The sequence below is a fragment of the Furipterus horrens genome, unplaced genomic scaffold (assembly GCF_987537825.1).
Source record: "Furipterus horrens unplaced genomic scaffold, mFurHor1.1.pri manual_scaffold_17, whole genome shotgun sequence".
Taxonomy (NCBI): domain Eukaryota; kingdom Metazoa; phylum Chordata; class Mammalia; order Chiroptera; family Furipteridae; genus Furipterus; species Furipterus horrens.
The window spans coordinates 20004053-20031129 of record NW_028327187.1 but is presented as its reverse complement, the minus strand read 5'-3'; the positions used below and the strand labels follow the sequence as shown (position 1 = coordinate 20031129).

Here is a 27077-nt window from a genome sequence, read left to right as displayed (position 1 = left end):
TACAACAGCTTGCAGCTGCCAAGTCACTGGCTGCCCCTCAGTACTCCTGAATGTCATCGATCCTGGGATAAGTTAAGGGACTTAATCATGGGACTATTGTTATCAAGGTACAAATTTCTTATGCTCAGAAATAATCTGGTTTGGGTTTGTAGTTTCCTTAACTGGATGGACCCAAAATGATTCATGTTGTGGATGTGCCCTGTGCCATTTGAAGATTGTATCGGCTTGGAAATAAATGACACACTCAAAGAGTTTAGTTGAAAACCATTGAATAAAGATACTACATATAGATAATGGGCAGGGTTAGGAAACATAATGGGATGCTGAAGCACCAATAATCTGTAACTGTGGGGAGCTCTTCCATCCTTAAGTCTGAAGGAACAAGTGGAAAAAACAGTATTACCAGAACTGGGAGAGAACTTGGAGCCATGGAATAGAGGGTACTAGGCACAATTTATGGCCAATGATAAATGTAGTCACTGCCAAAACATGAGGGGGAGGGATAAGTACGTGGTTTCTTTCTCCTTCTATCCTTATATCGCATTTCAGTATTTTCCATTGGCCAAACTCAAGTGAAAGCCAGAGAGCAAGGGGATTCCAAGTTTTGTAATCTGTGATTATTTTCCCAGGACAAAGAGCCGGATGTCCAAGGATGGAGACTGGATTGGGGAAGGGGGCACTGGAGTAGGGTTGCTTGATTTAGCAAATAAAAATACAGCATGTGGTTAAGTTTAAATTTCAGATAAACCATAAAAACTGTTTAGTATAAGCGTATCCTGTGCAATGTTTGGAACATACTTATATATTTTTAAATTATTCATTGTTTCTCTGATATTAAAATTTAACTTGCCATCCTATGTTTATTTTTTCTGGAGACTCCAACTAGACAAGAGCCAACACAGAGATATTTTTAATATTTGGGTTTAAGACTAAAATATTATTTTTAAAAATACTTTATTTATCTTTAGAGAGAGGAAGGAAGGGAGAAAGAGGAAGAGAAACACCAATGTGTGAGAAAAACATTGATTGGTTCCATCTCATATTTTTCCCTGACCAGGAACCGAACCCAAAACCCAGGAATGTGCTCTGACCAAGAATCAAACTGGTGAGCTTTTGCTTTGTGGAATGACACTCAACCAACTGAACCACACTGGTTAGGGTTAACTATGATGTTATTACCTTAAACATATTTGTATTTACCTCAGCAAAAATGTAATAATATCTTTCTATATATCAGAAGACATAATCTCTGACCTGGATCCTTATCCTCATGTTCATTGCCAGTGAAGCTCACTGGATTGAGGTCAATGGCAGCTTCTCAGAAGGAATTTGCTAGATTTTAGTGGGTATGGGAAGACTACCACATGTGTAGCATTTCAGCTAAATAGTGAATAGGTGGCAGTCTTGATCAATTTATCACAATGGGAATAAAATTTACTCTTTGAAAATAAGACAGTGACAGTAAAGGAGAAAAATGTGTAAATAGTTGAATATAAAAAGAGAGATTTTGATATGACTGAAGACTGACACTTTGTACCATAGTGAGACTTCATTTGTGTTTTAATGACTTGTTATTTTCCTATTCTAAGTTATTTTTAAAATTAGACTTTATTCTTGAACTTCCATAGAGTCATGCTTTAAACTAAAGAGAAGTACATTGTGAGCCATAGATAGGAGAAATATGTGTTTTGCCTGGTGAGGTAACTCCACTCTGGTTTCACAATTGGGCAAGAGGCAGAGAAGAGGAAGCATGACCAATTACATGTAATTTACTCAAAAACATAAGTGCCTATGAGGGAGCTGGGTGCAAGGACATATAGGAGGCTTAGGCTCAGTTACTTTTTAAAATAAGCTTACAATGTAAGCTTATAATATAATGTGGGAAAGTGGCATAGGTTAAGCTAGCCTGTTGCTTTACATGTATTACTTCAATTCATCTTCACAACAACTACCCTGTTGGGATGCTAAGATCGTCCCATTTCTTCAAATGAGAAATTGAAGCTAAGAGTGGTTAGTTGACTTGTGCCATCTCACACAGCTAGAAAGTTGCAAGGCCAGAATCTGAACATGTATACAGATACCAATAAGATGCAAGAAAATAAGTGTTTTCTTATTAATACAATGTGTTTCCAATCAAATGAGAGAATAATCCTTTTCCCTGGATATAATTAGGGGAAGGTTTTATGGAAGAAGAAGTATTTGAGCTGGGTTTCCCTGGGAAAGAGCACATTTAGTACAATGATGTAGGCAATGAGGTTTAAAGAGAAGATATTAGGAGTGAATATCAAGTGGATCAGTTTGATTTCAACATAGCAAAAATGCAATGGGGAACTCAAGATAAAGTTGGCAAGATAGGATGGGATCTGACTGGATGGGCTTTAATGGCATAAGGATAATTTTTTAAAGTAAGTATGAGAATAATATTATAACTCTGAACACAATAGTAACATTATCAGACTGATGCTTAAGAACCACATGAGATGACTTGGAAAGAAGGGACAAAAGGGACATAAGAACCTGTCTGAGACCTTTGAGATAGATCAAACAAGAGGGCTGGAAGTAGGGTATTACAGAACACAATGTGTTGTTTGCCTGGAAAAGTCATGGAAGAAGTGAGCTTGTAATATATATACACTGAAGTGAGTGAAAAAGAGAATTGTTCTAATTGATGGACTTCATACTAGGAAACAGGGGAAGCTGGGTTGGGTAGATAGAAATTTTCCACACCAGAGCACTGTCTTAGTCTGTTTTGGCTGCTATAATAAAAGACCATAGACTGCTTGGCTTATAAATAACAAACATTTATTTCTCACAGTTCTCAAGGTTTAGAAGTCTAAGATCAAGACACTGGCTTATTTGGTGTCTGGTGATAGACCACTCCCAATGTCCTCATGGGACAGAAGGGGTGAAGGATCAGTCTGGGGCCTCTTTTACAAGGATATTAATCCCACTGATGAGGGCTCCACCCTCATGACTTAATAACTTCCCAAACACCCACCTACATAAATCTTCACATTGGAGATTAGGTTTCAATATGATTTTTTTGTATATTTTATTGATTATGTTGTTACAGTAGTTCCAATTTTTTCCCTTTGCTCCCCTCTGCTCAGTACCCCTCTTACCTCCAGCAATCCCACCCCTCTTAGTTCATGTCCATGGGTCATGCATATAAGTTCTTTGGCTTCTCCCTTTCCTATACTATTCTTAACTTCCCCCTGTCTATGTTGTACCAGCCAATTATGCTTCTTAATCCCTACACCATTTCCCCATTTCTCCCCCTTCCCCCTCCAAGCTGATAACCCTCTGAATGATCCCCCTACTTATGATTCTGTTCCTATTATGATTTGCTTAGTTGAATTTTGTTTTTATTTTTTAGATTCAGTTGTCAATAGTTGTGAGTTTATTGTCATTTTAATGTTCATAGTTTTGATCTTCTTTTCCTTAAATAAGTCCCTTTAGGATTTTGTATAATAATGGCTTGGTGATGATGAATTCCTTTAGCTTTGCCTTGTCTGGGAAGCACTTTCTCTGCCCTTCTGTTCTAAATGTTAACTTTGCTGGATAGAGTAATCTTGGTTGTAAGTCCTTGCTTTTCATCACTTTGAATAGTTCTTGCCATTCCCCTCTTGCCTGCAAAGTTTCTTTTGAGAAATTCGCTGATATGTAGTCTTATAGGAACCCCTTTGTAGGTAACTATCTGCTTTCCTTTTGCTGCTTTTAAGATTCTCTCTTTATCTTGTACTTTTGGCATTTTAATGATAATGTGTGTTGGTGTGGTCCTTTTTGGGTCTAGCTTGTTTGGGACTCTCTGTGCTTCCTGGACTTGTATGTCTATTTCCTTTGCCAAATTTGGGAAGTTTTCCTCCATTATTTTTTCACTTAGCATTCAATTTCTTGCTCTTCCCGATCTCCTTCTGGCACCTCTATGATTCAAATGTTGGCATATTTAAAGTTGTCCCAGAGGTTCCTAAGCCTCTCTTCATTTTTTTCAATTCTTGTTTTCTCATTCTCTACTGGTTGACTGTTTATTTATTTCTTATGTTCCAAACCATTGATTTGAACCCCAGTTTCCTTCCCTTCACCATTGGTTTTGTGTGGATTTTCCTTCATTTCATTTAGCATAGCCTTCACTTCTTCCCTTATTCATATGCCATACTTATGCATATCTCTCAAGTCTGTGAGCATCTTTATCACCAGTGTTTTGAACTCTGTGTCTGTTAGGTTGTCTGTCTCCTTATCTGTTAGGTTGGCTATCTCCTTGTCACCTAGTTCTCCCACTGGAACCTTGATCCATTCCCTCTTTTGGGCCATACTTCTTTGTCTTTTTATCATGGGAGGCTCCAGCGTTTGTTTGTCTCTGTGTCTTAGGTAGAGCTGTTGCTCCTGTTACGTTGTAAGAGGAAGAGCCTTAGGTTTTCTTGTCAGTAGAGGGCGCCCTGTTTCACCACGTTGTGGCGCTGTAAGTGGGGGAGGGGTCTGAGAGGAAACAATGTCACTTGCTCAGCACTCGCCCATTTTCCAGGCACTTCTCTCATTTCCATATGGTACTGGGGTCCAAATAGCTGTTGCCATGACCATCATTTCCAGAGTGGGTGGGTCTACAGACATTCTAGGACTGTGGGAACCCTTTAAACAAGGGGACTCCACTAGAGAGACCGGCAGTTTCCTCCTCTGTCCCAACCCCCACTGGTTTGCACACTCAGAAGCAATGAAGCTTTATTTTCCCTGGCTCTAGAAACATGAGCCGTGCAGTCTGGTGTGGTGCTGGAGTGCTCCCCAGTTGTCCCTCCATACTTTTTAAAAAAATATGCTTTATTGATTTTGCTGTTACAGTTGTCCCAATTTCTTTTCCCTTTTTTCCCCTCCATCCAGTGAACCCCTCCCTCCAATTGTGCCCCCCACTTAGTCCATGCCCATTGGTTGTGCATATAGCTCTTCTCAACATCTTTCTCTCTACTCCACTCCCTCCTACTATGCTTCTTAATTCCTGTACCATCTCCCTCCCTTTCCCCCTTTCCCCCTTCCTTCTGACCTCCCTCCAAACTGTTCCCCATACCTATAATTCTTTTCACACTCTCATTGCCTACTTAGTTTGCCTTTGTTTCAGTTCCCTAGCTTCTGTTGTTGGTTGTTGTGATACAGTTTTCATTTTAATGTTCATAGTTTTGATCCTCCTTCTCCTAAACAAGTCCCTTTAACATTTCATATAACAGTGGTTTGGATTTGATGAACCCCTTAAGTTTTACTTAGTCTTGGAAGCACTTTCTCTGCCCTTCTATTCTGAATGACAGCTTCTCTGGATAGAGTAATCGTGGTTGTAGGTTTTTGCTTTTCATTACTTTGAATATTTCTTGACAGTCCCTTCATGCCTGCAGAGTTTCTTTCGAGAAACCAGCAAAGAGTTTTATTGGGACCTCTTTGTACATAATTATCTTCTCTCTTGCTTCTTTTAAGATTCTCTCTTTATCCTTAATTTTTGACATTTTGATTATAATGTGTCTTGGTGTGGTTCTCCCTGGGTCCAGTTTTTTTGGAACTCTCTGTGCTTCCTGGACCTGTAAGTCTGTTTTCTTCCCCAAGTTAGGGAAGTTCTGCTTCATTATTTTTTTACATAATTTTTTAATTTCTAGTTCTTCTTCTTCACCTTCTGGCAACCCTATGATTCGGATGTTGGCCCGCTTATAACTGTCCCATAGGTTTCTGAGCCTCTCCTCATTTTCCTCACTTTTTGTTTCCTCTTTCTGCACTGGTTGACTGTTTGTTTCCTCCCTATGTTCCAATTTGTTGATTTGATCCCTGGTTTTCTTGCCCTCACCACTAGTTCCATATGTGTTTTTGTTCATTTCAGCAGGACTAGCCTTCATTCTTTCCCCGTCTCATTTAAGATCTGCTGTTAGGTCTGTAAGCATTTGTATGACCAAAGCTCTGAACTGTGCCTCAAAAAGATTTCCTGTCTGCTGAGCCATTAGATTAGATATTTGCTGGCTGGTTAGCTGCATCACCAGGATCTCTATCATGATTTGTGCCATCCTGACAGTTTTGTGTTTACCTTTGCTTCCTGGGCAGGGTTGTCACACCTCCTACACTATAGGGGGTGGAGCCCGTGCACTCATCACTACCAGGTGACCCTTCTCACCATGTTGTGGCATTTTGAGTGGGGGCGGGGGTCCACGATGGATTCCTGCCATTTACTCTCCGCTGAGAGACCAGGAGCCTCCTCTTCCATCCCCACACACTCTGGCCCTCACCGTCGAGTCAATGGGGGTCTGCCTTCCTCAGCATTGGAATCACGAGCTGACGGGTTTGGTTTGCAGCTGGGGGTGCTCTCTAGGTGCTTATCACCTCCCCTTAAGTAAGATTGTCTGTGCTTACCGCTGCCCCACCGTCATCGCCATAGCTGCCACCACCAGCACAGCTTGACGTCTCTCCACCCCAGCTTCGCCCCTCCTACCCATCCAGATGAGTACCACTTGTTTATAACTTCATACATTGGACTTCCATGTAGCTTTATTTTCTGGAACTTCTAGTTATTTCTAGTTTTGCGGTAGTTGTATTTCTTCTTAGTTGTGGAGGAAGATGAAGCTTGTCAGTCTAGGCCTCTATCTTGGCCAGAAGTCCCCTCCATACTTTTTTAAATGTGTGACGCTGCTTTCCGCTGGCCTGCCACTGCCACCATTGCACAGAGTCCTCTCTGTCCTGGCTCTGCCCCTCCTACCTGTCTGGATGAGTATTTCTTCTTTATTTCTTTGTTCGTTGGACTTCCATGCAGCTCAGTTTTCTGGAACTTCTGGTTGTCTTTAGTTTTGAGGTAGTTGTATTCCTTCTTAGTTGTGGAGGGAGGTGCTATGTGTCTTTCTAGGCCTCCATCTTAGCTGGAAGAGTCCACATGATTTTTGAAGAGACACAAATATTCAATGTGTAGCAAACACCAACATCTGTGATCTGAAAAATCCAAGCCTAAAATGCTCTTTAAACCTATTCCTGTTCTTTGCAATAGCATTAACCAACTGAATTCCAAAGAATCATCGTTCCATGTACTTGCCCCCCCAAAAGGGGGCGGTTCTAAGATCAAATAGGTATGGAAACGAATGTGTATTCTAGCTTCTCCTGAGGGTCGCAATACACATCAGCATAGGGAAGGCTCTGAGAATTCCTGCAGCAAGGAATCTAGTTTAACTTTTCTTAGGTGATTATTTCCCAAATATTTTTGAACACAGGACCCTTTTTAAAATGTTGAAACTTAGTAACACCTGGCACAAATAGTTTTATGACATTCATACCAATATTATCATCTTCACCTACAATGCATTCATTCCCTCTAATGGACTCTAGAAAGCAGTCCCTTCTTTCCAACTCAGTCCAAATAAAACTGAATTAAAATGTTTGGTGGGCATCTGAGAGCAGGGACCTCTATTGAAGCTAGTATTAATCCTCAGGTTGATAGCTGGTGTCACATAAAATTAAAAAATTAAGGATGATGTGGATGTTGCAAGGGTAGCTGTTGGTTACCCTGGGAGACCAGCTCCCAGAAGTTGTCAACTATTTTCTCCTCAAATATTTTCTTAATTGTTTGTTTATGTGAACAAACTATTGGGGCTTTCTAATTTTTCTCCTGACGCCAGAAGCCTTAGGTGGGAAGCTTGTATCTGAGTAACTCTGAAGTGTCATTATCTAGTGATAAAACCCAAACTATCTAGTTTACTTCATCACTCCTTTGCTTAAAATTTTCCCCAGACCCCCAATTACCTATAGAATTAAAGACCAAAGTTGTTTGAATGGGCATTATGGCTCTGCATGATCTGATCCCAGCACACACATACACAGGTGCACGTGCACATGCACCTGCACCACTCTTTATCACTTGCCAATAAGAAGGTCTACTCTTTGTTTTTTTGTAGTTATTTTTTTCTGTGACTAAAATGTCCTTTCCCTTGACTTCAAAATCTCAATTTGCCCCTGAGTTCCATGTCAAATTCTTCCTTCTCTTAATAGCTTTCCCAGTTTCCTCCAGTTGGAAATTAGCCTAATTGCACTTTTTGCACTTTTTACATAGCCTTAATCACAGGTTACTCTAAGTGCAAACTAGTTTTGTATGAATCAGTCTTCTCCACTGGATATCAGTACTTTGAAGGTAAAGAATGTTTTACTAACTTTGGTAATTTCTCTAATCAATCAACCCATCCATTAACAAATATTTGAGTGCCTACTCTGAACCAAGTACAAAGCCTTACACACAGTAGGTGTTCTACTAATGATTAGGACTCAAAACACAACGAACAGAAGTAGAAGTGGGCTCTCTAATGCAAGACCTCAGGAGGTGATTCATGTCACCACCATCAGCATGACTGATGAGACCACAAGGGTGAGTGTTGCTGTGGCCACCCTAAGTAAGACTTTTGTGTGAAAAGCCTTGAATTACTAGGGAGGCATGCAAGAGGAGCCAGCAATTCTGCTGGGAATGCTGCTAACTCTAAGTGAACCAGAGAAGAAGTGGGGTGTTTGTAATTATTTTTAGCAGTTTCTGGCTTAAGCCTGGATAACCCCCAACAGAAAGGCCTCTATAAACTTTCTGTAGGTGTATTGGCATCTTTATATTACCACCATTTAAGGAAAAGGGTAAATAAAATCTGGCCTCTTAGGTTTGGCTCTTAATTTTTCTTTTTATCTATGGAAACTCTGACCCTGATTTAATAATAATAGCCACCTTGATGGATCAGACAATGTACACACAACATCTCTATGAACTCTGATAACAACCTTCAGGCACAGTTATTATTGTTATTATTATTATATTCATTTTATAGTTCAGAAAAGTGCAGCTCATGGAGTGAAAGTGCTCTTATACTTTCATCATGGAAAAGCAGATACATTTGTGAGCCAAGTCATTTTGTATCTGAATTCTGTGGACCTTTTCACTCTCAGTTGATCATTAACAAGTGTTATTATATTGAATCTTGACAATAATCCTTTGAGGTTCCTTGACTCTTAAAGATGAAGAAAATGAGGCTCATAGAAAACCAGCAACATGTCCAACATCTTACAGGAGGTAAGGCAATGCCAGGATAAATATTCAAGTATGTCTGACCCCACACTTGCCACTTTTTAAAAAAGAGTTTTTATTTATTTATTTTTAGAGACAGAGAAAGGGATGGAGAAAGTGATGGAGGGAAACATCAATGTGAGCAAGAAACAGTGATCAGTTGCCTCCACAGGTGCCCTTACCAGGGACCAAACCTGAAACCCAGACATGTGCCCTGACCAGGAATCCAACCAGTGACTTTTCACTTTGCAGGATAATGCCCAACCAACTGAGCCACACCGGTCAGGGCCACATTCACCACTCTTATTAATTTTACTACAAAGCTTCCACTTGTAATGCAGAGAGCAGGCCCATATACTGCTGCATGAAGAATTCATATACTGTTGGTAGAATGTACTAAGAGGTTATATTTTATACCGAATAGTTCCATGTTAGTGACTCCATCTCAAAGCTTACTTATGCTTCTCCAAGGCCTTCCTATTCTCCTTGGGTCAGTTGACCCCTATCTGCAGGGTCACTCTGAGCTTCACTGCCATTATAACTTATGTCTTCCATGGTTTAATCCAGAAGCAGAATCACTTTTATTAGTGTCTGTAAAAACAAATCCCTTTCCCAGGTTTCTTATCAATTTCTCTAAACAGTTTGAGGGTGCTGTCCATACTACTGAATTTTTTTTTCATCTCTTTTGGGAATATAGCTATATGCTCAGTTTTCTTTAGCTGCACCTGATCGAAATAGTCCTTTAAGGCAAGACAGTTTTTCTGGTTTAGATAGTTTGTAAATCCTAAACTCATTCTTAGCTCATATCGCTATGTTTCCTTCATCTCTTGGACCTTGTCTCTTTTGTTTGATAAATAGTAGCACGTTTTAATAGGACTGCAGGTCTGAGCCCAATTTCAACCACTAACTGTGTTAGACCTTGGAAAAATTACTTCCCCTTTTGAGCTTCAGTGACTTTATGTGTAAAAGGTGGGTGTAGGATGACCTCTAAGGCTCCTTGTAGCTCTTACTTTCTGTGTCTCAAACTTCAATGTCAAAGAACATTACATCATGAAGACAGTCTGGGGATCTTTCCCATTCTTACTTGACTTCATGGGAAGGGAATTTTACTACAAAGATATAAACTCTCTACTGATCTTCCAAGTTCACAAATGTGTATCACAGAGGGGAAGAAAGAATTTAATGTATACTTCATCTAATTGTTTAAGAGTGTCCAAAGTTGAAACAGTGTACTCATGGAGAACTTGTCATACCACTGACAAAATGGATGCAGAAACCACATTTTCGAATCCAAAATCAGGACACAGGTATGAGTGGGGCAGAATACTTAAAACAAGAATTCTGAAAAATCCAGAATGTATGATTTTCCCTCAGTATGACAGAACTTCAGAAGTTTTTTAGTCCTCATCTGAGGATATGTTTATTGATTTTTAGAGAGAGAGAGAAACATCGATCAGCTGCCTCCTGTACACACACCAACTGGGGAACAAACCCATAACTTAGATATATGTCCTAACTGGGGATTGAACTTGCAAACTTTTGGTGTATGGGATGATGCTCCAACCAACTGAGCTACTTAGCCATGGCAGAACTTCAGAATCCTAATTGTAGGGTGTGAACTGGACAGGCCTGAGGCCAGATAGCTTCATGACATTGGTGCTGCAGTACAGCTGCTGCTACAGCTGCCTCTTGTCACCTTGTCACCCCACATAAATTATGTATCTTTGGCTTAGCCTAGCAAGAGGATTAGAAAGGAATGGTGCTCTTTTTCATTCCATCTATATTTACCATACCCATCAAAGGGCAAGTTAGGAACTTCAAACAACACCTTGGCAATGACAAACAGTGAAGTTATTGTAGACTCTGGCATCTCCAGAGCATACTCTGACTAAAACAAAGGGTTATGGCTCAGAAGGGGGTCTCCCAAGCCAAACAAAAGAGCAAATCCCAAATGAATAGCAAAACCCAGAGGGAGAAAGGGAGATGAAGGGCAGGAGATGAGGCTATCTACTTGGAATTTGATTGTTCACCCTAAACCCAGCAACCCCTGTGGTCTTGAGCTTGCTTTGAAAACGCAACTCCACTAAAAAGATCAGGATTCTATGGGAAATTTCACACTTGAAGATTTGCTGGGCTCTTCATAGAAGTGCTGAAATCAGGAGGAGGGTCTCCAGCACCACTGTGATTGCAATCACAGATAAGCCCAGGCTCCCTGTCCAGGAATAAGTCTTTCTAAATGTTTCCAAGCTTAAGTACTTAAACTTGATTTGGCTAGTCCTAAGAAACCCAAGCTATTCAAGCCCATGGCAGTAGAGCAAAGTCACAGTTTGTACAGATATCAAAGTGGTGGTGGGAAGTATTTAAATTTAGTTGTTTACTGAATTCTGCATAACTAGTGTTTACCCAAATGTTCTTACATAGAAAGAACCTGATTTTTACTCTTAAGAGAAGGGGATAGGAAAAAATAATAACAACAACAAGCCTGCTTTCACATCCCTATGTTTTTGTCTTCTGGGATGGAAAAAACACAGAATGATGATAAAGTTGGAAGGCCTCCTAAAGATCATCTCATTCAAATTTCTCATTTTATAGATAGGGCAACAGAAGCCTACAGAGGACTAAGGACTTGTCCAATGTCCCACAGCTAGTGAGTTGCAGAATTTAGGGCAGTACTCAAGCCTTCTGACTTCTTGCCCCAGATTTTCTTTGACTCATCCTTACAAATATATGTGAAAACCAGGACATTGTCTAGCTAATATTTGCTGCTTTCTTCTAGCATCCCCCATTCCCACCCTCGATATGGAAGGAGATGGTGTTGATTGCCCTCCCAGAAAGACCTTGAGACTGGATTGTCTTAAGAAACATTTACTTTTACAGGCTCCATCTTTTCTAGGCACAGCTCCTACTGAAGGACAACTCACACTCTTTACTCTCACTGAAAATTTTCTTGATGGCTGCCTGCAGAAGCTCAGTTTTCTCTCTTTGATCACCTTGTACTTTAAATTCCAACTCCTGTTATCACCCTTGCACCAGGCCTCTTCTTTTCTATGCATGTGAAATAGACATTAAATATGAGCCCATAGTACATGTACTAGCCATCTTGAGCTCAGCAAGTATCCTGCTTGTTTTTAACATCATGGCAAACTTCTTTGAAAAGGCTTCCCCTAATTTTTTCCAGTGGCTTTAATACTAGGTTCTATGTTTGTGAAGAAAAATAAAGGACTTGTAGGGCTTCTCAGGAACATTTTAAAGCCCAACCCCTTGAAAATACAAGCAAGAATCTTATTCCTTTGTCTTGAAAGCTAAAACAAAAAAAAACAAAATGGAATGATATATTATGATGTTTAAAAGTAAGTTCCAGAAATAAACTGTATCAAATATAGATCAGTAGAAAACAAAAAACCATTAATCAAAGGAATTTCTGGATCCCTGTGGATATTATTCAACTAAAAATAGATCTTTTAGCAGAAGAAAACAAAATATATAGAAACCACAATGAGCTGTTTCAGTTTCCATCAATGCTTAAATGTAGTCACCATATTGTTTTGTGACCTGACTTATTTAATAAAACACATACTAGTGAACTTCATAGAAATGAAAATAACTGATATAATTGAGCAGCTGCTATGCATCAGGTGCTATAATCTAGTTGCTTTGCACATTTTATTCCTTTTACTCTTCTTGATAACTATAAAGTATGGTTGGTATTTTCCCCATTCTCATAGGAGAAAGCTGAGGCTCACACTGAAAGGTAAAATGGCATTCTTAGTATATATAGCTAGTAAAAAACAGAGCTGGGACTTAAGTGCTTATACTTGGGACATTAACTCTTTTAAAAAGCTAATACCTAGTTATAAAAGGGAATTTCATTGATACTTAGACTTCAGTGGTTCCTGCTAGAAAAATCCTAAGAGTAAGAAGGGTTTATTTTTAAGTAACAACTCAGTCAGTATTTAATTTTATCAGTGCTTATGAAAACTGATCTCAAGCTTCAAATTTTGTGATAAAAAGCTACCACTAGGAAAGAAATTTCACTATAGTTCATTTAAGGTCTGAACTCCCAAAAATAGCCATCTGGTAATTGACTTTAGGAGGTCATGTCCATTTTGGTGAAGCAGTTGAGAGTTTATCTTATGCAAGTAGAAAAACAACAACAACAACAACAACACCATATACCTGCATTGGCCTGTGTATTTAGATGAGAGTATTTATAGTGTTTGATTGTTATCTTGACTTTAGGGAACAATCAGAGGTAATGCATAATCTTTTCAGAAGCTCAGGTACACACTGAGTGGCAGGAAACAGTATGGCATCAATATTTAATGAAAGTTTATTGATTTTTTGAACTGGAGAATGCTATCCCAAGTACTTTCAAACCACATGTAGTGCATAGAGTGTTTATGCACCAACTATTTCCACAGGAAAGTTCAGGCTCCTCAAACAAACACCTCTTTAGGAATAGTTTTGATGGAGTGAAATAATGTGTGTAGAACCAAACTCCAGTACTGGTATGGCTTTCACCAAGAAAAACCAAAATCACTTGCCTATGGAGTAGTAGTTATTGTGGTCATCTGTCCTAAAGACACTAACTGGAAAGAGAGGAGATGGTGTCAAATTGGGGAACACCAAGTCTAATAGTCCTTCTATCCTCAGCTCCATCACTCTGGACATCTGCCCCTTCAGACCAAATAAAATGTCTTAGATAAAAGCTCAAATCATGTCTAGGTCAGACATGGCTTTTCAACACTCTCCAAAAGTAGGGATGACTGAGCTTCTACTTCCAGCATATATCATCTTGGTGTGTTTCAGTACGTAGGCTGCCATTGGGGCAGGGTATAAATCAAATGGATCTTGGGGTCAGAAGGCAGAGCTTTGGAGCATGGCCAGTACTGGCAAGCTGATAGATCTGCCAGGGGTACTATAGGCTTTAAAGTGGAAGCCCAAAAGTTAAACTTTGAACCCTCTGTGGGAAAATTCTAGTGCATCTTCCAGCTCTTTTCTTGGGTGACAATGTGCATGTGCACATGCGCGTGCACACACACACATGCACACACTTTTCTTACACTCCTATTCTCCTTTTTCAGCCGCGGCCATCAGAGCCCAGCGTATTGTCCTCAGTCATTTAAATTTTTTTGTTCTGAGGTTAGCCCCTCCTGCCTCTGTGTCCTTTTTGCATGGCTCCTCCAATTCTTTGTTGAATAAATTTTCTGGGTTTTCCCTTAATGTACCAATTTAAACTGTTCAGTTCCATTGTTAGTCCATGTACACCCACCTGAGGCTCAGAAAAGATTATTAGCAAGTAGATCACATATGTTAATTTTGGGTTCTTTCTTTATTTTTAAAAAATATATTTTATTTGTGGGGAACTGTCCCTTGCGGTTTTGGGAATTATAACCCCAGCCTTGAGCCAGGCTTCTCCCCCCTTGGGAAAACTTTAAGTCTCAACAGAACACTGAAAGGCTGTGTGGGAGACAGGATGGAAGGCCACTCAGAAGGTTTCCATGGGAATTGGATTTAAAGGATGCTTATTATGCTTTGGAGCTTGCTCTGCTTTTCTTATCTCTTAGTTAACAATAAATAGTCTCTAGCGAGGGATATACGAAACCTTGCACCTAATACCAGTGTGGCATCAAGATGTTTAACAGACTGGTCACTGTGCCCTCTTTACTGATATCTGTAATTTGTAACTGTCAACTGTAACCCAAGTGCCTAAAAGCTATTGAATATTTATGAATTTTGACCTTGTATCTACCATGTGTATCCTTCTCAAAAAAAAGCATGAGGGACAGAGGTCTTGCACTTTCTACACTAGAGGAAACAGCCACCTCCCTTTCCCCCCAGACCAAATACAGTGTCCTGGATAAATTTGTTCTAATATGGTCATGAAACCTCTGCTGGACAGAGTAGTTTCCAACCAAGCCAGGGTGTAGAAGGCAGCTCAGCCCCATTTATTGATTACAGTTTCCCAATTTTCTCCTTTTGCTCCTCTCCACCCAGTATTCCCGTTCCCTCCAGCAATCAGCCCCTTAGTTTATGTCCATGGGTCATGCATAAAAGTTCTTTGGCTTCTCCATTTCCTATACTATTCTTGAAATTCTACCATCTATTTTGTACCTACCAATTATGTTTCTTAATCCCTGCACCTTTTCCCCCATTCTATCCCTTCCCTTTGCCAGCTGATAACCCTTCAAATGATCCCCATATCTATGATTCTATTCCTGTTCTGGTTGTTTGCTTAGTTTGTTTTATTTAAGATTCAGTTGTTGATAGTTGTACATTTGTTACCCCTTTTTAAAAATTAATTTCTTAATATTTTTTATTGATTATGCTGTTACAGTTGTCCCAATTTCTTTTCACTCTGCTCCCCTCCACCCAGTGACCCCACGATCCCTTCAGTTGCTCCCCCCCTTAGTCCATGCCCATTGGTTGTGAATATAGTTCTTCTCAACATCTTCCTGTCTACTCCACTCCCTCCTACCATGCTTCTTAATTCCTGCATCATCTCCCTCCCTTTCCCCACTTCAACTTCCCCGCTGACCTCCCTTCTATATGTTCCTCATTCTTATAATTCTTTTTCCACTCCCGTTGCACTTAGTTTGCCTTTGTTTCAATTCCATAGCTTCTGTTGTTGGTTGTTGTGATACCGTTTTCATTTTAATGTTCATAGTTTTGATCCTCCTTCTCCTAAACAAATCTCTTTAATATCTCATATAACAGTGGTTTGGATCTAATGAACTCCTTCAGTTTTACTTAGTCCTGGAAGCACTTCTCTGCCCTTCTATTCTGAATGACAGCTTCTCTGGATAGAGTAATCGTGGTTATAGGTTTTTTATTTTCATTACTTTGAATATTTCTTGCCAGTCCTTTCTTGCCTGCAGAGTCTCCTCTGTGAAGTCAGCTGATAGTCTAATTGGGACCCCTTTGTACATAATTCTCTTCTCTCTTGCTGCTTTTAAGATTCTCTCTTTATCTTTCTCGATTTCATTCCCCAAGTTAGGGAAGTTCTGCTTCATTATTTTTTCACATTATTTTTCAATTTCTAGTTCTTCTTCTTCACCTTCTGGCAACCCTATAATTTGGATGTTCACTCTCTTATAGTTGTCCCAAAGGTTTCTGAGCTTCTCCTCATTTTCCTCACTTTTCGTTTCCTCTTTCTGCACTGGTTGACTGTTTGTTCCTTCCCTATGTTCCAATTTATTGATTTGATCCATGGTTTTCCTTCCCTCACCACTTGTTTTGTATGTGTTTTCATTCATTTCAGAAGGACTAGCCTCTTCATTCCTTCCCTGTCTTGATTATGTCCCACTGTTATTTCTGTAAGCTGTCTTATAACTATAGCTCTGAACTGAGCCTCAGAAAGGTTATCTATCTCTTTGTCTATTAAATCATGTATTTGCTTTCTGGTCATCTGCGTGATTGGGATCTCTATCATTATCCCTGCCATCCTGACAGTTTTCATTTACCTTTCCTCTTGGGTGGGGCTGTCACACCTCCTACGCTATAGGGGGTGGAGCCCCGTGCACTCGTCACTACTGGGTGACCCTTCTCACCACACTGTGGTGCTTTTTGTGGGAGCAGGGGTCCAAGATGGATTTCTGCCATTCTCTCCTGCCTGAGAGACAGGGAGCCTCCTCCTCCATCCCCAAACCCTCTGGGCCACACAGTCTGAGGCAATGGGGGTCTGCCTTCCCCAGCGTTGGAATCATGAGCTGATGGGTTTGGTCTGCAGCCAGGGGTGCTCCCCAGGTGCTTCTTGCCTCCCCTTAAAGATGGGTGTCTGTGCTTACCACAGTCCCACCGCCTGTCAGATGGTGGTACATTTAAAGTTGTCCCAGAGGTTCCTAAGCCTATCCTTGTTTTTTGAATTTTTTTTCTTCCTGCTATTCTGGTTGACTGCTTTTTCCTTCCTTGTGTTCCAAATTGTTTATTTGATTCTTGGCTTCATCCTTTCCACTGTGCTTTGAATTCTACATCTGATAAGTTGGTTATCTGCATTTTGTTTCATTGTTCTTTTGGGATTTTGTTCTGTTCTTTCATTTGGGCCATATTTCTTTGGCAGCCTCCCTGTGTTTGTTTCTGTGTATTAGGCAGAGCTGCTTTGACTTCTTGTCTTAGAAAAGGCACATGCAAATTATGTAGGGCAGAGCCTTAGGTAGTCACCAGGGTGGGGCAACCCACTTCACTGCTTTGTGGCTCTGTGTTGGGCAACAGCTCACAGTGAGGACAACATTGCTGTCTGGTTTCTGGAGGTTTGTCCAGTTCTTGCCCCATTTCCAGTCACTTCACTCACTCCCTGTATGCAACTGGTGCCCTTCCAGCTGTTGCCCTAGTGGTGATTCTCAGAGAGAATGGGTTTGTACATGTTCTAAGTCCATGTGGGCCATTTAAGTAGACTCTCCTGAAAATCCATCAGTTTCTTCCTACACCCCAGCCCCCACTGGTTTTTATAGCAGTAATGGGTATCTGTCTTCCCAGCATTTGAACCCTGGGCTGTGCACTCTGGCCTGGGGCTGGGCTTGCTCACTCCAAAGGTATCCATCCTGATTTTATCTACCACACATGAGTGTGGAAATGCCCATTATGCCACCACTGGCACTGCCATCTCTCCATGCCACACCTCATCTCTGCACCTCTCTGCTCATCTCTACAACTCCACCCCTTCTACCTGTCTGGATAAATGCAGCTTCTATAAATCCTTTATTGTCAGACTTTCATACAGCTTGGTTTCCTGACAGTTCTGGTTCCTATTTGTTTTTGAGATCTAGTTTTAATTCTCTCTGTGGTTGCATGAGGAGGTGAAGTGGTCTACCTATGCCTCCATCTTGACCAGAACTGGGTTCGTTCTTTAGAAGCACTGTACAGTAGTGGAAGCTATTCCAAAATGTAAGGGACTACTTCATTTGTCAGAAATTCCCATCACCAGTGACATTCAAGCAGAAATAAGAGCTGATTCCTACATTTGAAATGAAGTCAAACTTAGAGAATGCTAAAGTCCCTTTCAGAATTTTGCCCTTTTGAGGACCTGCATAAGGAAAGAATAGAAAAGTCAGACTTGCTTGAAAGACCATTAATCAAGTGGGGGTTGGCAGGATAATAGAGAAGATTGGCAGAGGTGACATAAAATGAATTTCTGTTGTAGCTGTTTCATCTGTTTGAGCAGCTACCTTTGTAGGAAGGGGACATAGCTACTGCCTTCATCTTTGCTAAAGACTTTCCTTGCCCAACAAGTTGGGCCTATTATAAAAACTAACATTTGTTGAGTACTTGGTGTATACCAGGCACCTAGATAGGCACCCTATTTTTTAATTTTAATTTTTTAATTTAATGTCCAGAATAAGGAGGAACTTCTACCATTTGCAACAGCATGGGTTGAACTAGAGAGAATTATGCTTAGTGAAATAAGCCAGGCAATGAAAACAAAAAACAAAAAACACCTTATGCTCTCACTTATTACAGGAGACTAATGAACAACACAAACAAATGAGCAAAATTGAACCAGAGGTATGTAAACAAGGAGTAGACTATCAGTGACAATAGGGGAGGAGGGAAGGAGAAAAGGGGGTAAGAAGGGGAAGGGTCTAGTCAAAGAACATGTATAAAGGACCCATGGACATGGACAACTGGGTGGGGACTGACTGAGGAAAGGGGTGGGCAGGGTGCAGGGAAGCAATGGGGAAAAAACTGGGAAAATTGTAATAGAAAAACAAATTTTTAGTGGGGAAAAAAAGAAAATATAAAGAATGAAAATGCAATTTTAGTGAATATAAGGACAAGGATTTTCCTTCACACTGTATATTTTTCTCCCTACCTGATCTTTCCAGAATTTGGCATTCTGAAGAAGTAAGCAATGACATAAGGTTCTTTGCATAAAACTAATAATACCAGTTGATAATAGAGGTTTTGTTGACCAAGACTTTGACTGGAATGTCAAGTCTAAAGAAGACATGCTTGGGCTCTGGTTGTTACCAAAAAGACCCGAGGAACTAGAATTGACTTCCGAAGGTAATAAAAGCCCATGAGAACAAAGGCCTTTTACCTGCGGTTCATGGCAATCTCTCCATGGAAGGAATGAAGGCTGCTTTCCTGAAAGATGGCTAGAAGGGAACTTAAGGCACACAGGAAAACCTGAAGGACTTGGAAAAGACAGGCGTTTACAGGCAAGGCTGAATGGCAGCCATGTGGCTCACCTCCTGTGCTCTGAAGGGCAGACTGAAAGTCACCCTAAAGGTTCCTTGTGTAAGGTCCAGCAAAGCAGACATAAAGGTCATATGTGACCATCTGCTTCTCTTGTTGTGTTTGTGTAAATAAATAGAATAAATTAAAAATGGACTTAATGCAGTCCCTTTAATGACAAGGAGGGTCATCTTAAGGAGAAAACTTGTGATTCAGGGAAAGTCAAAATGCTCCGTGGTAGAATATTAAATAGTGCAGCTAGCTGTCTTTAAAGTTTCTTTTCACTTAAAGTTTGTTTTCATTTGAAAGTTAAACTAGATCTGTGGCATCATCAAAGATGCTTAATTTACAGGCAAGAAGAATGTCAAATGCCTTGAAACTGGATGTCTTTCCAATAAGACAGTCTTACAGATTTAGAGACTGGTTTGAGGGTTATGTTGCATAAATTAACATGTGTTTTCTGTTTTCAAGTGATTGTCTGTACGTACAGGCCTCACTTAATCCTGTCTGCCTTGCTACCTCCTGAGACTCAATGGTGTGGCTGAACTAAGTGACTGGAATACAACAAGGATGCCAGCCTGTTAAACAAAACACGCCGTTGTCCAGGAACCGCCAACTGACCTGCAGTCTGCAAGATCCTTCCCCATGCGGCAAGGCCACCCTCCACTCCACACCCCCATTCTTACTAGGGATTTCTGGACCCAAGTGTACATAGGACAATGACCAGGCCCAGCTTGAAGTGGCTAGAAGAGTACGAGACCTTCGTCCATTGTCCTTTATAAGATTATAAAGGGTCTTAAGTCTGAGAGGGAGGAATTGTTATTTTTTATTGTTACAAAAAATAATTAATTAATAATTTTTTAAAAGAATAATATGGGAAAGGGTGAAGCCGGAGAGCTTGTATGCACGACCCATGGACATGAACTAGGTGGGGTGGGATTGCTGGGGGAGGGGGAGTATGGGGTAGAGGGGAGCAAAGAGGAACAAATTGAAGCTATTGTAACAATATAATCATTAAATATACGTAAAAAGAAAAATTGGAGCTGAAAAGTATAACTGAAATAAAAAAAAATTATTGGAGAGGGACTTCTCGCTAAGATGGAGGTATAGACAGACATGCTGTGTCTCCCTCCACAACTGAGAAGGAATACAACTACCTCAAAACTAGAAACAACGAGAAGTTCCAGAAAATCAAACTGCATGGAAGTCCAGCAAACAAAGATATAAAGAAGAAATACTCAACCAGACAGGTAGGAGGGGCAGAGGCAGGACAGAGAGGACAGTGTGTGGTGGCGGCAGCAGCAGCGGCAGTGGCAGGCTGGCAGAAAGTGCAGTCATACATTTTAAAAAGTCAGGAGGGACACCTAGGGAGCATTCCCAACTCCTCACCGGACCTCGAAGCCCATGGGCCCAGCACTGGGGAAAATCAAGCCTCATTGCTTCTGACTGTGCAAACCAGTAGGGGTTGGGGTGGAGACAGTAACTGCCAGTCTCAGCAGAGTCCACTTGTTTAATGGGCCCCATGGTCCTGGAACGTCTGAAGACCCACCCACTCTGGGCCAGGGCAGCAGCTGGAGGGGCGCCGGTCTGGTGCAGATGTGGGAGAGGTGCCTGGAAATGGGGCGAGTACTGGGCAGGTGGCATTGTTCCCTCCCCCACATACAGCACCACAACATGGTGAAATAGGTTGCCCTGTACTGATGAATCCCTAAGGTTCCACCCCTTACAAAGTAACAGGAGTCACAGCTCTATGTGGAACATGGAGGCAAACAAACACAGGAGTCTGTCAGAATGAGGAGTTGGAGACCTATGGCCCAAAAGGGGAAACGGATCAACGTTCCAATGGAAGAACTAAGCGACGAGGAGATAGTCAACCTAACAGATGAGGAGATAGACAACCTGGCAGACGCAGAATTTAAAACACTGGTGATAAACATACTCACAGGCTTGACAGATATGCTTGAGTATGGCAAATGCATAAAAGAAGAAGTGAAGGCTATGCTAAGTGAAACGAAGGAAAATCCACACAAAACCAATGGTGAAGAGAAGGAAATTGGGGTTCAAACCAATAAGAAAGAAGAAAACAGTCAACTAGTGTAGAATGAGGAAGCAAGAATTGAAAAAAATGTGGAAAATTTCCCTAATTTTGCAAAGGAGATGGACATACAGGTCCGGGAAGCATGGAGTGTCCCGGGTGAGCTGGACCCAGAGGGGACCACACCAGGACGCATCATGACTGAGATGCCAAAGGTGAAAGATAAAGACAGAGTCCTGGGGGCAGCAAGAGAGAGGTGGAGAGTTGCCTACAGGGGGTGCCTATAGGACTATCAGCTGATTTCTCAGAGGACACTTTTCAGGCAGGAAGGGACTCACAAGCAGTATTAAATGTGATGAAAGGCAACCTACAACCCAAATTTCTCTATCTAGCAAAGCAAAGCTATCATTTGGAATTGGAAGGGCAAATGATGTGCTTCCCAGACAAGAAAAAGCTTAACGAGTTCATCATCACCAAGCTGTTATTATATGAAATGTCAAAGGGACTTACATAAAAAAAGATCAAAACTATGAATACTAAAATTCCAACAAACTCACAACTATCAAAAACTGAATCTAAAAGATAAAAACAAAATCCAACTAAGCAAACCAGAATAGAAACAGTGTCATAGATATGGGGATCATTTGGAGGATTATCAGATGGGACGGGGGAGTGGGAGAAGTGGGGAAATGGTGCAGTGGTTAAGAAGCATAATCAGTTGGTACAAAATAGACAGGGGTAAGTTAAGAATAATATAGGAAAGGATGAAGCCAAAGAACTTATATGCACAATCCATGGACATGCACTAAGTGGGGTGGGGTTGCTGGAGGGAAGGGGGTTACTAGGCCGAGGGGAGCAAAGGGGAAAAAATGGAACTAATGTAATAACATAATAAAATATACTTTAAAAAAAGAAAAACATTGGACAGAAAAAAAATCATTGGAGAGTTCCAACAGCAGAGTTGAGCTGGTAGAGAAAAAAGTCTGTGGACCTATAAAAAGATTAATCTTCAAGTATGAGGAACAGGAAGAGAACAGAATGAAGAAAAATGAGCAAAACCCCCCAAAAACGTGGAACACTATCAGGCATACCAACATGTGCATTATAGGAGTCTCAAAGGACATGCAGAAAGAATATCTGAAGAAATATGGTCAGATGTGCCAAATTTGATGATAAAAATCTACATGTCTAAGAAGCTCAACAAACTCTAAACAAAATAAACTAAAATATATGCATTCCAAGACACAATTATAATCAAACTGTCAAAAGACAAAAAAATTTTAAAGCAACAAGGAATAAGTGAATGATCATATATAAAGGATACTAAATATGATTAACATCTAATTTCTCATCAGATCATAGACAGGTCAGAAGCAGTGAGCTGATATATTTAAAATGATGAAAGAAAAATATACTGTCCATGACTAAATCTATACCTGTCAAAACCACCTTTCAAAAAATTAAGAAAAAATTAAGACAGAAAAACAGAGAGTTTATCACTAGCAGACTTATCCTACAAGAAATACCAAAGGAAGTCTTCCAGGTTGAAATGAAAGGACACTAGACAGTAACTTGAATCATACAGAGAAAAAAGTTAAAATAATAAAGTTAAATATGTAGGTAAATCCACATGCAAAAAACATGAAGTTGGATCATTTCCTCATGCCATATACAAAAAATGACTCAAAATGGGGCAAAAACTAAATGTATGAGCTAAAACTATAAAATTCTTACACAAAAGCAGGAGTAAGCTTTAATTTCCTTGTTTCACAAAGAAAGCTGGTTGAGCTGGTTGCTTTTTGGTGATTAGTAAAGACACAAAATCCCATATCCTCATCCGACTACTTTGACTCTTTTTTGGCTTCAGTCTTGGCTGAGGCTGTAGCAGCAGCAAGAGCAGCAGTGGTGGCAATGACCATAGTGACAGATGGATCAGCCAATAAGGCCTTGACCTTTTCAGCAAGTGGGAACATGTAACCAGTCTCCAGAGACAAAGCCAGAATCCTCTTGTACCCACTAATGATAGAATGAGGTACTGATGAAACAGCTGGGGTTACCAATCTGCAAACGTACACTGGCAACATTGCATACACCCTTTTGGAAGTGGAAATGCAGTTTCCTTTGGGATGTGAAGCACTTCGGTGTTGCAGATGCCGCCATTGTCAAACACCTGCTGGATGATCTCATCCCAAAGGAAGATGTTCAGGATGTTCAGCACTGTGGCTTCACTGTCCCTCACTTTGCCTCCAGTCTTTATCAGCTTCATATCACTCAGGATTTCAGTGGTGCCCCTGGAGATTTTTTTTCTTTTTTACTTTATTAGGGAATTTCAATTTGTTAGGACTTTTCGAATTCATGTTTGCAAACATTTAACATTGGGGAGTGAGGAAGTGAGAAGGGGAAACCAAGAGCAACTCACACCATCCTCCAGATGGGGGTTTCCATTTGAACCTTGTCTGGCTCTCGCTACAGGCCCCGAAATGACTTCATATCTTGGGAACCAGGTCTTGGGAAGTGTCGGGGGACTACTGGGTCCCCGCCTCCCGGGCAGCGTCCAGGGACTGCTGGGTCATTGCCTCCTGGGCAGCGTTCCTCCATGAGCTTTGAGCCCGAAGTGGGCAGTGTTAGCAAGCCAAATTCATGATCATCTTGGACACGTCCTTTTGGTAAGAAGGCCGACCAAATATCAAGATCTCAGCCTCGCCTTCAGGGTCCCATTGATTAATGCGAAGCAGAGTCTGAGACACACACTCGACGTGCGGAATGTGCTCTCCGCCCAGGCCAAAGATCGCTTCCACCAGCCACGCCTCGAGATGAACTGCCTTCGGACTCTTAAGGTACTCGGAGTGGAACCTGCAGGGCTGTTTGGTGATGTTACTTAGCACCTGGAATAGCATCCCTTACCGCTGTTCCAGCTGCACCAGCGTCGGAAACCGCTTGGGGGTGGCTGTGCTGCGGCAAGCCTCGCAGGGAGAGGTGACATAGAAAGCCAGAAGGTGGCAGTTGGACCTGGCTGCCGCTGGAGATTTTTTTTATATTATTCTATTACAGTTGCCCCAATTTTCCTCCATTGCTCTCCCTTGCCCCACCCACTCCCTATCCCCACAATCAATTCCCACCCTGCTGTCCATGTCCATGGGTCCTTTATACCTCTTCCTTGTCTAGACCCTTCCTTTTCTTTCCCCCTTTATCCCTCTTCCCCTCCCCTCTGGTCACTGTCAGTTTGCTCCTTCTTTCCATGCCTCTTATTCTATTTTGCTCCTTTATTTGTTTAGTTCATTAGGTTCCTCTTATAGATGAGATTATATGGTATTTGTCTTTCACCGCCTGGCTTATTTCACTTAGCCTAATACTCTTTAGTTTCATCCATGCTGTTGCGAAGGGTAGGAGTTCCTTCTTTCTTTCTGCTGTATAGTATTCCACTGTGTAAATGTACCACTTAGGCTGTTTCTAGCACTTGGCTGTTGTAAGTAATGCTGCTATCAACATAGGGATGCATAACTTCTTTTGAATTGATGTTCCAGGATTCTTCAGGTATTATCTCAGCAGTGGAATCACTGGTTGAAAAGGCAGTTCCATTTTAGTTTTTTGAGGAAATTCCATATTGTTTTCCACAGTAGCTTCACCAGTCTGCATTCCCACCAACAGTTCCCTTTTCTGCACATCCTCACCAGCATTTGTTGTTTGTTGATTTGTTAATGATGGCCATTCTGACTGGTGTGAGGCATTTTTATACACCAACAATAAAATATTAGAAAAATAAACTAGGAGAAAAATCCCATTTACTATAGCAACAAAAATAATAAAGTATCTATATATAAATGTAACCAAGTAGGTAAAAGACCAGTATTCAGAAAACTACAGAACACTGAAGAAAGAAATTAAGGAAGATACAAGTAAATGTAAAAATTAACATCATTAAAATGTCCATGCCACCCAAAGCAATCTATAGATTCAATGCAATCCCTATTAAAATACCAATGACATATTTCACAGATTTAGAACAAATATTTCAAAAATTTATATGAAACCAAAAATGACACTGAATAGACTCAGCAATCTTGAGAAAGAAGAACAAAGTAGGAGGGATCACAATACCTGATACCAAACTATACTACAAGGCCACTATAACCAACACAGTCTGGTACTGGTGTAAGAACAGGCACATAGATCAATGGAACAGAATAGAGAGCCCCTGGAGATTTTAGTGGTAATGGCTAAAGCCTGGAAGGAGGTCTTCTTGGGTCCCAAACAAGTGATCTGGGCTGGCACAGTGACTTTACACAGGGTAATGGCAACAGTACGGTTGGCAACTGGCACCTTATTGGCCAGTATCATGCCCCTGATCTCCGTGAGGTTCTCCTTGGTGAATACAAAGCCCACATTCCCCTGGATATGAAGTAATAGTTTCTTCAGAGCTAGGTGTTTTCCAGATACCCTTAATGGCCTTGTGCATCATGGTGCTGTCGTGCATCAGCACCACAGCCTTCCCATGGAGGAACATGTGATCTCCTGCATCTGCTTAGAGCCCACATTGTCTGCTCCCACAATGAAGTATTTTGGATTGCTATCCAGAAGTTGGATGATCTTAAGGAAGTAGTTGGAGTTCCAGGTCACCCACTCTTTCCTCAGCATCATGGTGGTGCATCAGGGATTGACACACAAGGTTTAAAGATGATGTCACTCTCGTTAGGGCACCAGGCGAGAACAAAAGCAGGGGTAATTCTTGATTATCTTATACTTGGCAATGAATTGTTATACGTGACACCAAAGGCACAAAAACAAGAGAATAAATGAATATATTGTGCTTTATCAAAATTAAAAACTTTGTGCATCAAAAGATATTATCAAGAAAGTAAAAAGATAATCTAAAACGTGAGAAATATTTGAAAATTATATATCTGATAAGGACTTACCTTTCAGAACATACAAATATTTCCTACAACTCAATGACAAAAGAAAAAAAAATTTGATGAGCTAAGGATTTCCATAGACATTTCTCCAAAGGAGGTATATAAATGATCAATAAGCACACAAAAGATGCTTCAACATCATTAGTCATTATTGAAATGTAAATAAAAACCACAATAATATATCAACTCAAACAAAAGTGAATGGTGATTTTTTTGCCTTTTAAATAAGAAAGGAAGATCACAAGTATATAGCAACACTAGAGAAATTAGAATTCTTGTTCATTCTTGGTGTGAATATAAGAATGCTGCAGCCACAGTGGAAAACAGTTTTGGGCTTCCTTAAAATATTAAGCATAGCCCTGGCTGGTGTGGCTCAGTTGATTGAGCGCTGGTCTGTGGACTGAAAGGTTGCCAGTTCAATTCCAAGTCAGGGCACATACGTGGGTCAAAGCCAGGTCCCCAGATGGGGGTGTGCGAGAAGCAATCAATCAATGTTTCTCTCCCTCTTTCTCCATCCTTTTCCCTTTCTCTAACAATAAACAAAATATTAAAAATTATATTAAGCATAGAGTTAGAATAAAGCTCAACAATTTATCTCCTAGGTATACACGTAAAATTATTGAAAACAAGTATTCCAACATATTCTTATACAGAAATGTTCACAGCAGCACTATTCACAATTGCCGAAAGTTGGAAACAACCAAACTGTCCATCACCTGGTAAATGAATAAACAAAGTTTAATATATCCCTACAATGAAATATTATTCAACTACACAAAGAATTGGAGTACTGATATATTTATGACGATTAATTTTGTGTGTCGACTGGGTCAAGGAGTGAGCAGATATTTGGTTAAATGCTATATTATATAAATGTTATTTTGATAAAAAGAATTTTTAAAAAGACAAATTTCAC

The 27077-nt window shown here is 40.6% G+C and overlaps 1 pseudogene; it reads right to left on the bottom strand.

Annotated features, from left to right (window-relative positions):
* Window positions 1–22978: 22978 nt before the first annotated feature.
* LOC149990627 (large ribosomal subunit protein uL10 pseudogene) lies at window positions 22979–25883 on the bottom strand (annotated as a pseudogene).
* Window positions 25884–27077: the final 1194 nt, after the last annotated feature.